Source organism: Nicotiana tabacum, chromosome 11, assembly GCF_000715075.1.
Source record: "Nicotiana tabacum cultivar K326 chromosome 11, ASM71507v2, whole genome shotgun sequence".
NCBI lineage: Eukaryota > Viridiplantae > Streptophyta > Magnoliopsida > Solanales > Solanaceae > Nicotiana > Nicotiana tabacum.
In genome coordinates this window covers 56,077,248-56,088,501 of record NC_134090.1, presented here as the reverse complement: position 1 = coordinate 56,088,501, position 11,254 = coordinate 56,077,248, and positions in this window count along the sequence as shown.

The following is an 11,254-nucleotide window of genomic DNA, read 5'->3' as shown; positions in this document are numbered from 1 at the left end:
ATGGGTGTTATTTTGAACTTGTTGAAATATAAACCCGTCGTCGTTCGATCAAGGTCGAACTCTTCTTTTTAGCGAACGCCCTTGGCCTTTAAGGGTGTTATTTGAAACTTTTCAAAATATTAACCCGTCGTCGTTCGATCAAGGTTGATCTATTCTTTTTTGCGAAGGCTCTGGATTTAAAGGGTGTTATTTCGAGCTTGTCAAAATACTGACCCGTCATCGTTCGATCAAGGTGGAACTCCTCTTTTTGATAAAGGCCCTTGGCCTTAAATGGTGTAATTTTGAACTTGTCAAAATATTAACCCGTCGTCGTTCGATCAAGGTCGAACTCTTCTTTTTGGTGAAGGCCCTAGGCCTTAAAGGGTGTTATTTTGAATTTTTCGAAATATTAAACCGTCGTTGTTCGAGTAAGGTCGAACTCTTCTTTTTGGCGATGGCCATTGGCCTTAAAGGGTGTTAATTCGAACTTATCGAAATATTAACCCATCTTCGTTCTATCAAGGTTGAAATCTTCTTTTTGGCGAAGGCCCTTGGCCTTAAAGGGTGTTATTTTGAACTTGTCGAAATACTGACCCATCGTCGTTCGATCAAGGTTGAACTCTTCTTTTTGGCGAAGGCCCTTGGCCTTAATGGGTGTTATTTTGAACTTGTTGAAATATAAACCCGTCGTCGTTCGATCAAGGCCAAACTCTTCTTTTTAGCGAAGTCCCTTGGCCTTTAAGGGTGTTATTTGAAACTTTTCGAATTATTAACCCGTCGTCGTTCGATCAAGGTTGAACTATTCTTTTTTGCGAAGGCCCTTGGCCTTAAAGGGTGTTATTTCGTGCTTGTCGAAATACTGACCCGTCATCGTTCGATCAAGGTGGAACTCTTCTTTTTGGTAAAGGCCCTTGGCCTTAAATGGTGTAATTTTGAACTTGTCAAAATATTAACCCGTCGTCGTTCTATCAAGGTTGAAATCTTCTTTTTGACGAAGGCCCTTGGCCTTAAAGGGTGTTATTTCGAACTTGTCGAAATACTGACCCATCGTCGTTCGATCAAGGTCAAACTCTTCTTTTTGGCGAAGGCCTTTGGCCTTAATGGGTGTTATTTTGAACTTGTTGAAATATAAACCCGTCGTCGTTCGTTCAAGGTCGAACTCTTCTTTTTAGCGAACGCCCTTGGCCTTTAAGGGTGTTATTTGAAACTTTTCGAAATATTAACCCGTCGTCGTTCGATAAAGGTTGATCTATTCTTTTTTGCGAATGCTCTTGGACTTAAAGGGTGTTATTTCGAGCTTGTCAAAATACTGACCAGTCATCGTTCGATCAAGGTGGAACTCCTCTTTTTGGTAAAGGCCCTTGGCCTTAAATGGTGTAATTTTGAACTTGTCAATATATTAACCCGTCGTCGTTCGATCAAGGTCGAACTCTTCTTTTTGTTGAAGGCCCTAGGCCTTAAAGGGTGTTATTTTGAATTTTTCGAAATATTAAACCGTCGTTGTTCGAGTAAGGTCGAACTCTTCATTTTGGCGATGACCATTGGCCTTAAAGGGTGTTATTTCGAACTTATTGAAATATTAACCCATCTTCGTTCTATCAAGGTTGAAATCTTCTTTTTGGCGAAGGCCCTTGGCCTTAAAGGGTGTTATTTCGAACTTGTCGAAATACTGACCTATCGTCGTTCGATCAAGGTCGAACTCTTCTTGTTGGCGAAGGGCCTTGGCCTTAATGGGTGTTATTTTGAACTTATTGAAATATAAACCCGTCGTCGTTCGATCAAGGTCAAACTCTTCTTTTTAGCGAAATCCCTTGGCCTTTAAGGGTGTTATTTGAAATTTTTCGAAATATTAACCCGTCGTCGTTCGATCAAGGTTGAACTATTCTTTTTTGCGAAGGCCCTTGGCCTTAAAGGGTGTTATTTCGAGCTTGTCGAAATACTGACCCGTCATCGTTCGATCAAGGTGGAACTCTTCTTTTTGGTAAAGGCCCTTGGCCTTAAATGGTGTAATTTTGAACTTGTCAAAATATTAACCCGTCGTCGTTCGATCAAGGTCGAACTCTTCTTTTTGGTGAAGGCCCTTGGCCTTAAAGGGTGTTATTTTGAACTTTTCAAAATATTAAACCGTCGTTGTTCGATTAAGGTCGAACTTTTCTTTTTGGCGATGGCCCTTGGCCTTAAAGGGTGTTATTTCGAACTTGTCGAAATACTGACCCGTCGTCGTTCGATCACGGGCGAACTCTTCTTTTTTGCGAAGGCCCTTGGCCTTAAAGGGTGTTTTTTTGAACTTGTGGAAATACTGACCTGTCGCCGTTTGATCAAGGTCGAATTCTTCTTTTTGGCGAAGGCCCTTGGCCATAAAGGGCGTTAATTGAACTAGTCAAAATATAAACCCGTCGTCATTCGATCAAGGTCGAATTCTTCTTTTTGGCAAAGGCCCTTGGCCTTTAAGGGTGTTATTTGAAACTTTTCGAAATATTAACCCGTCATCATTTGATCAAGGTTGAACTATTCTTTTTTGCGAAGGCCCTTGGTCTTAAAGGGTGTTATTTCGAGCTTGTCGAAATACTGACCCGTCATCGTTCGATCAAGGTGGAACTCTTCTTTTTGGTAAAGGCCCTTGGCCTTAAATGGTGTAATTTTGAACTTGTCAAAATATTAACCCGTCGTCGTTCGATCAAGGTCAAACTCTTCTTTTTGGTGAAGGCCCTTCGCCTTAAAGGGTGTTATTTTGAACATTTCGAAATATTAAACCGTCGTTGTTCAATTAAGGTCGAACTTTTCTTTTTGGCGATGGCCCTTGGCCTTAAAGGATGTTATTTCGAACTTGTCGAAATACTGACCCGTCGTCGTTCGATCAAGTTCGAACTCTTCTTTTTTGCGAAGGCCCTTGGCCTTAAAGGGTGTTATTTCGAACTTGTCGAGATACTGACCCTCTGTCGTTCGATCAAGGTCGAATTCTTCTTTTTGGCGAAGGCCCTTGGCCATAAAGGGCGTTATATTGAACTAGTCGAAATATAAACCCGTCGTCATTCGATCAAGGTCGAATTCTTCTTTTTGGCAAAGGCCCTTGGCCTTTAAGGGTGTTATTTGAAACTTTTCGAAATATTAACCCGTCGTCATTTGATCAAGGTCGAACTCTTCTTTTTGGCGAAGGCCTTTGGCCTTAATGGGTGTTATTTTGAACTTGTTGAAATATAAACCCGTCGTCGTTCGATCAAGGTCGAACTCTTTTTTTTAGCGAAGGCCCTTGGCCTTTAAGGGTGTTATTTGAAACTTTTCGAAATATTAACCCGTCGTTGTTCGATCAAGGTCGAACTCTTCTTTTTGGCGAAGGCCCTTGGCCTTAATGGGTGTTATTTTGAACTTGTTGAAATATAAACCCGTCGTCATTCGATCCAGGTCAAACTCTTCTTTTTGGTGAAGGCCCTTGGCCTTAAAGGGTGTTATTTTGAACTATTCGAAATATTAAACTGTCGTTGTTCGATTAAGGTTGAACTCTTCTTTTTGGCGATGGCCCATGGCCTTAAAGGATGTTATTTCGAACTTGTCAAAATATTAACCCGTCTTCGTTATATCAAGGTTGAAATCTTCTTTTTGGCGAAGGCCCTTGGCCTTAAAGGGTGTTATTTTGAACTTTTCAAAATATTAAACCGTCGTTGTTCGATTAAGGTCGAACTTTTCTTTTTGGCGAAGGCCCTTGGCCTTAAAGGGTGTTATTTCGAACTTGTCGAAATATTAAACCGTCATCGTTCTATCAAGGTTGAAATCTTCTTTTTGGCGAAGGCCCTTGGCCTTAAAGGGTGTTATTTCGAACTTGTCGAAATACTGACCCATCGTCATTCGATCAAGGTCAAACTCTTCTTTTTGGCGAAAGCCTTTGTCCTTAATGGGTGTTATTTTGAACTTGTTGAAATATAAACCCGTCGTCGTTCAATCAAGGTCGAACTCTTCTTTTTAGCGAACGCCCTTGGCCTTTAATGGTGTTATTTGAAAGTTTTCAAAATATTAACCCGTCGTCGTTCGATCAAGGTTGATCTATTCTTTTTTGCGAAGGCTCTTGGACTTAAAGGGTGTTATTTCGAGCTTGTCAAAATACTGACCCGTCATCGTTCGATCAAGGTGGAACTCCTCTTTTTGGTAAAGGCCCTTGGCCTAAAATGGTGTAATTTTGAACTTGTCAAAATATTAACCCGTCGTCGTTCGATCAAGGTCGAACTCTTCTTTTTGTTGAAGGCCCTAGGCCTTAAAGGGTGTTATTTTGAATTTTTCGAAATATTAAACCGTCGTTGTTCGAGTAAGGTCGAACTCTTCTTTTTGGCGATGACCATTGGCCTTAAAGGTGTTATTTCGAACTTATTGAAATATTAACCCATCTTCGTTCTATCAAGGTTGAAATCTTCTTTTTGGTGAAGGCCCTTGGCCTTAAAGGGTGTTATTTCGAACTTGTCGAAATACTGACCCATCGTCGTTCGATCAAGGTCGAACTCTTCTTTTTGGCGAAGGCCCTTGGCCTTAATGGGTGTTATTTTGAACTTGTCGAAATACTGACCCGTCGTCGTTCGATCAAGGTCGAATTCTTCTTTTTGGCGAAGTCTCTTAGCCTTAAAGAGTGTTATTTCGAGCTTGTCAAAATATTGACCCGTCATCGTTCGATCAAGGTTGAACTCTTCTTTTTAGCGAAGGCGCTTGGCCTTAAAGGGTGTTATTTCGAACTTGTCGAAATACTGACCCATCGTCATTCGATCAAGGTCGAACTCTTCTTTTTGGCTAAGGACCTTGGCCTTAATGGGTGTTATTTTGAACTTGTTGAAATATAAACCCGTCGTCGTTCGATCAAGGTCAAACTCTTCTTTTTAGCGAATTCCCTTGGCCTTTAAGGGTGTTATTTGAAACTTTTCGAAATATTAACCCGTCGTCGTTCGATCAAGGTTGAACTATTCTTTTTTGCGAAGGCCCTTGGCCTTAAAGGGTGTTATTTCGAGCTTGTCGAAATACTGACCCGTCATCGTTCGATCAAGGTGGAACTCTTCTTTTTGGTAAAGGCCCTTGGCCTTAAATGGTGTAATTTTGAACTTGTCAAAATATTAACCCGTCGTCGTTCGATCAAGGTTGAACTCTTCTTTTTGGTGAAGGCCCTTGGCCTTAAAGGGTGTTATTTTGAACTATTCGAAATATTAAACCGTCGTTGTTCGATTAAGGTCGAACTCTTCTTTTTGGCGATGTCCCTTGGCCTTAAAGGGTGTTATTTCAAACTTGTCGAAATATTAACCCGTCTTCGTTCTATTAAGGTTGAAATCTTCTTTTTAGCGAAGGCCCTTGGCCTTAAATGGTGTTATTTCGAACTTGTCGAAAAACAAACCCGTCCTCATTCGATCAAGGACGAACTCTTCTTTTTGGCGAAGGCACTTGGCCTTTAACGGTGTTATTTGAAACTTTTCGAAATATTAACCCGTCATCGTTCGATCAAGGTTTAACTATTCTTTTTTGCGAATGCCCTTGGCCTTAAAGGGTGTTATTTTGAACTTGTCGAAATACCGACATGTCCTCATTCGATCAAGGACGAACTCTTCTTTTTGGCGAAGTCCCTTGGCCTTAAAGGGTGTTATTTTGAACTTTTTGAAATATTAACCCTTCGTTATTTGATCAAGGTCGAACTCTTCTTTTTGGCAAAGTCCCTTAGCCTTAAAGGGTGTTATTTCAAGCTTGTCAAAATATTGACCCGTCATCGTTCGATCAAGGTTGAACTCTTCTTTTTAGTGAAGGCCCTTGGCCTTAAATGGTGTTATTTTGAACTTGTCGAAATATTAACCCGTCGTCATTCGATCAAGGTCGAACTCTTCTTTTTGGTGAAGGCCCTTGGCCTTCAAGGGTGTTATTTTGAACTATTTGAAATATTAAACCGTCGTTGTTCGATTAAGGTCGAACTCTTCTTTTTGGCGATGGCCCTTGGCCTTAAAGGGTGTTATTTAGAACTTTTCAAAATATTAACCCGTCTTCGTTCTATCAAGGTTGAAATCTTCTTTTTGGTGAAGGCCCTTGGCCTTAAAGGGTGTTATTTTGAACTATTTGAAATATTAAACCGTCGTTGTTCGATTAAGGTCGAACTCTTCTTTTTGGCGATGGCCCTTGGCCTAAAAGGGTGTTATTTCGAACTTGCCGAAATATTAACCCGTCATCGTTCTATCAAGGTTGAAATCTTCTTTTTGGCGAAGGCCCTTGGCCTTAAAGGGTGTTATTTCGAACTTGTCGAAATACTGACCCATCGTCGTTCGATCAAGGTCGAACTCTTCTTTTTGGCGATGGCACTTGTCCTTAAAGGGTGTCATTTTGAACTTGTCGAAATATTAACCCGTCGTCGTTCGATCAAGGACTTACTCTTCTTTTTGGCGAAGGCCCTTTGCCTTAAAGGGTGTTATTTTGAACTTTTTGAAATATTAACCCATCGTCATTTTATCAAGGTCGAACTCTTCTTTTTGGTGAAGGCCCTTCGCCTTAAAGGGTGTTATTTTGAACTTTTAGAAATATTAAACCGTCGTTGTTCGATTAAGGTCGAACTTTTCTTTTTGGCGAAGGCCCTTGGCCTTAAAGGTTGTTATTTCGAACTTGTCGAAATACTGACCCATCGTCGTTCGATCAAGGTCGAACTCTTCTTTTTGGCAAAGGCCCTTGGCCTTAATGGGTGTTATTTCGAACTTTTTGAAATATTAACCCATCGTCATTTTATCAAGGTCGAACTCTTCTTTTTGGTGAAGGCCCTTCGCCTTAAAGGGTGTTATTTTGAACTTTTAGAAATATTAAACCGTCGTTGTTCGATTAAGGTCGAACTTTTCTTTTTGGCGATGGCCCTTGGCTTTAAAGGGTGTTATTTCGAACTTGTCGAAATATTAACCCGTCGTTGTTCTATTAAGGTTGAAATCTTATTTTTGGCGAAGGACCTTGGCCTTAAAGGTTGTTATTTCGAACTTGTCGAAATACTGACCCATCGTCGTTCGATCAAGGTCGAACTCTTCTTTTTGGCAAAGGCCCTTGGCCTTAATGGGTGTTATTTCGAACTTTTTGAAATATTAACCTGTCGTCATTTGATCAAGGTCGAACTCTTCTTTTTGGCGAAGTCCCTTAGCCTTAAAGGGTGTTATTTCGAGCTTGTCGAAATACTGACCCGTCATCGTTCGATCAAGGTTGAACTCTTCTTTTTGGTAAAGGCCCTTGGCCTTAAATGGTGTAATTTTGAACTTGTCAAAATATTAACCCGTCGTCGTTCGATCAAGGTCGAACTCTTCTTTTTGGCGAAGTCCCTTAGCCTTAAAGGGTGTTATTTCGAGCTTGTCGAAATACTGACCCGTCATCGTTCGATCAAGGTTGAACTCTTCTTTTTGGTAAAGGCCCTTGGCCTTAAATGGTGTAATTTTGAACTTGTCAAAATATTAACCCGTCGTCGTTCGATCAAGGTCGAACTCTTCCTTTTGGTGAAGGCCCTTCGCCTTAAAGGGTGTTATTTTGAACTTTTCGAAATATTAAACCGTCGTTGTTCGATTAAGGTTGAAATCTTATTTTTGGCGAAGGCCCTTGGCCTTAAAGGTTGTTATTTCGAACTTGTCGAAATACTGACCCATCGTCGTTCGATCAAGGTCGAACTCTTCTTTTTGGCAAAGGCCCTTGGCCTTAATGGGTGTTATTTCGAACTTTTTGAAATATTAACCTGTCGTCATTTGATCAAGGTCGAACTCTTCTTTTTGGCGAAGTCCCTTAGCCTTAAAGGGTGTTATTTCGAGCTTGTCGAAATACTGACCCGTCATCGTTCGATCAAGGTTGAACTCTTCTTTTTGGTAAAGGCCCTTGGCCTTAAATGGTGTAATTTTGAACTTGTCAAAATATTAACCCGTCGTCGTTCGATCAAGGTCGAACTCTTCTTTTTGGCGAAGTCCCTTAGCCTTAAAGGGTGTTATTTCGAGCTTGTCGAAATACTGACCCGTCATCGTTCGATCAAGGTTGAACTCTTCTTTTTGGTAAAGGCCCTTGGCCTTAAATGGTGTAATTTTGAACTTGTCAAAATATTAACCCGTCGTCGTTCGATCAAGGTCGAACTCTTCCTTTTGGTGAAGGCCCTTCGCCTTAAAGGGTGTTACTTTGAACTTTTCGAAATATTAAACCGTCGTTGTTCGATTAAGGTTGAAATCTTATTTTTGGCGAAGGCCCTTGGCCTTAAAGGTTGTTATTTCGAACTTGTCGAAATACTGACCCATCGTCGTTCGATCAAGGTCGAACTCTTCTTTTTGGCAAAGGCCCTTGGCCTTAATGGGTGTTATTTCGAACTTTTTGAAATATTAACCCGTCATCATTTGATCAAGGTCGAACTCTTCTTTTTGGTGAAGTCCCTTAGCCTTAAAGGGTGTTATTTCGAGCTTGTCGAAATACTGACCCGTCATCATTCGATCAAGGTTGAACTCTTCTTTTTGGTAAAGGCCCTTGGCCTTAAATGGTGTAATTTTGAACTTGTCAAAATATTAACCCGTCGTCGTTCGATCAAGGTCGAACACTTCTTTTTGGTGAAGACCCTTCGCCTTAAAGGGTGTTATTTTGAACTTTTCGAAATATTAAACCGTCGTTGTTCGATTAAGGTCGAACTCTTCTTTTTGGCGATGGCCCTTGGCCTTAAAGGGTGTTATTTCGAACTTGTCGAAATATTAACCCGTCGTCGTTCTATCAAGGTTAAAATCTTCTTTTTGGCGAAGGCCCTTGGCCTTAAAGGGTGTTATTTCAACCTTGTCGAAATACTGACCCATCGTCGTTCGATCAAGGTCGAACTCTTCTTTTTGGCGAAGGCCCTTGGCCTTAATGGGTGTTATTTTGAACTTGTTGAAATATAAACCCGTTGTCGTTCGATCAAGGAAGAACTCTTCTTTTTGGCGAAGTCCCTTGACCTTAAAGGGTGTTATTTTGAACTTTTCGAAATATTAACCCGTCGTCGTTCGATCAAGGTTGAACTATTCTTTTTTGCGAAGGCCCTTGGCCTTAAAGGGTGTTATTTCGAGCTTTTCGAAATACTGACCCATCATCGTTCGATCAAGGTGGAACTCTTCTTTTTGGTGAAGGCCCTTAGCCTTAAATGGTGTTATTTTGAACTTGTCAAAATATTAACCCGTCATCGTTCGATCAAGGTCGAACTCTTCCTTTTGGTGAAGGCCCTTCGCCTTAAAGGGTGTTATTTTGAACTTTTCGAAATATTAAACCGTCGTTGTTCGATTATGGTTGAAATCTTATTTTTGGCGAAGGCCCTTGGCCTTAAAGGTTGTTATTTCCAACTTGTCGAAATACTGACCCATCGTCGTTCGATCAAGGTCGAACTCTTCTTTTTGGCAAAGGCCCTTGGCCTTAATGGGTGTTATTTCGAACTTTTTGAAATATTAACCCGTCGTCATTTGATCAAGGTCGAACTCTTCTTTTTGGTGAAGTCCCTTAGCCTTAAAGGGTGTTATTTCGAGCTTGTCGAAATACTGACCCGTCATCGTTCGATCAAGGTTGAACTCTTCTTTTTGGTAAAGGCCCTTGGCCTTAAATGGTGTAATTTTGAAATTGTCAAAATATTAACCCGTCGTCGTTCGATCAAGGTCGAACTCTTCTTTTTGGTGAAGGCCCTTCTCCTTAAAGGGTGTTATTTTGAACTTTTCGAAATATTAAACCGTCGTTGTTCGATTAAGGTCGAACTCTTCTTTTTGGCGATGGCCCTTGGCCTTAAAGGGTGTTATTTCGAACTTGTCGAAATATTAACCCGTCTTCGTTCTATCAAGGTTGAAATCTTCTTTTTGGCGAAGGCCCTTGGCCTTAAAGGGTGTTATTTTGAACTTTTCAAAATATTAAACCGTCGTTGTTCGATTAAGGTCGAACTCTTCTTTTTGGCAAAGGCCCTTGGCCTTAATGGGTGTTATTTTGAACTTGTTGAAATATAAACCCGTCGTCGTTCGATCAAGGAAGAACTCTTCTTTTTGGCGAAGTCCCTTGACCTTAAAGGGTGTTATTTTGAACTTTTCGAAATATTAACCCGTCGTCGTTCGATCAAGGTTGAACTATTCTTTTTTGCGAAGGCCCTTGGCCTTAAAGGGTGTTATTTCGAGCTTTTCGAAATACTGACCCATCATCGTTCGATCAAGGTGGAACACTTCTTTTTGGTGAAGGCCCTTAGCCTTAAATGGTGTTATTTTGAACTTGTCAAAATATTAACCCGTCATCGTTCGTTCAAGGTCGAACTCTTCTTTTTGGCGAAGGCCCTTGGCCTTAAAGGGTGTTATTTTGAACTTTTCGAAATATTAAACCGTCGTTGTTCGATTAAGGTCGAACTCTTCTTTTTGGCGAAGGCCCTTGGCCTTAAAGGGTGTTATTTCAAACTTGTCGAAATATTAACCCGTCGTCATTCTATTAAGGTTGAAATCTTATTTTTGGCGAAGGCCCTTGGCCTTAAAGGTTGTTATTTCGAACTTGTCGAAATACTGACCCATCGTCGTTCGATCAAGGTCGAACTCTTCTTTTTGGCAAAGGCCCTTGGCCTTAATGGGTGTTATTTCGAACTTTTTGAAATATTAACCCTTCGTCATTTGATCAAGGTCGAACTCTTCTTTTTGGCGAAGTCCCTAAGCCTTAAAGGGTGTTATTTCGAGCTTGTCGAAATACTGACCCGTCATCGTTCGATCAAGGTTGAACTCTTCTTTTTTGTAAAGGCCCTTGGCCTTAAATGGTGTAATTTTGAACTTGTCAAAATATTAACCCGTCGTCGTTCGATCAAGGTCGAACTCTTCTTTTTGGTGAAGGCCCTTCGCCTTAAAGGGTGTTATTTTGAACTTTTCGAAATATTAAACCGTCGTTGTTCGATTAAGGTCGAACTCTTCTTTTTGGCGATGGCACTTGGCCTTAAAGGGTGTTATTTCGAACTTGTCGAAATATTAACCCGTCGTCGTTTGATCAAGGACTTACTCTTCTTTTTGGCCAAGGCCCTTTGCCTTAAAGGGTGTTAGTTTAAACTTTTTGAAATATTAACCCATCGTCATTTGATCAAGGTCGAACTCTTCTTTTTGGTGAAGGCCCTTCGCCTTAAAGGGTGTTATTTTGAACTTTTCGAAATATTAAACCGTCGTTGTTCGATTAAGGTCGAACTTTTCTTTTTGGCGATGGCCCTTGGCCTTAAAGGGTGTTATTTCGAACTTGTCGAAATATTAACCCGTCGTCGTTGTATCAAGGTTGAAATCTTCTTTTTGGTGAAGGCCCTTGGCCTTAAAGGGTG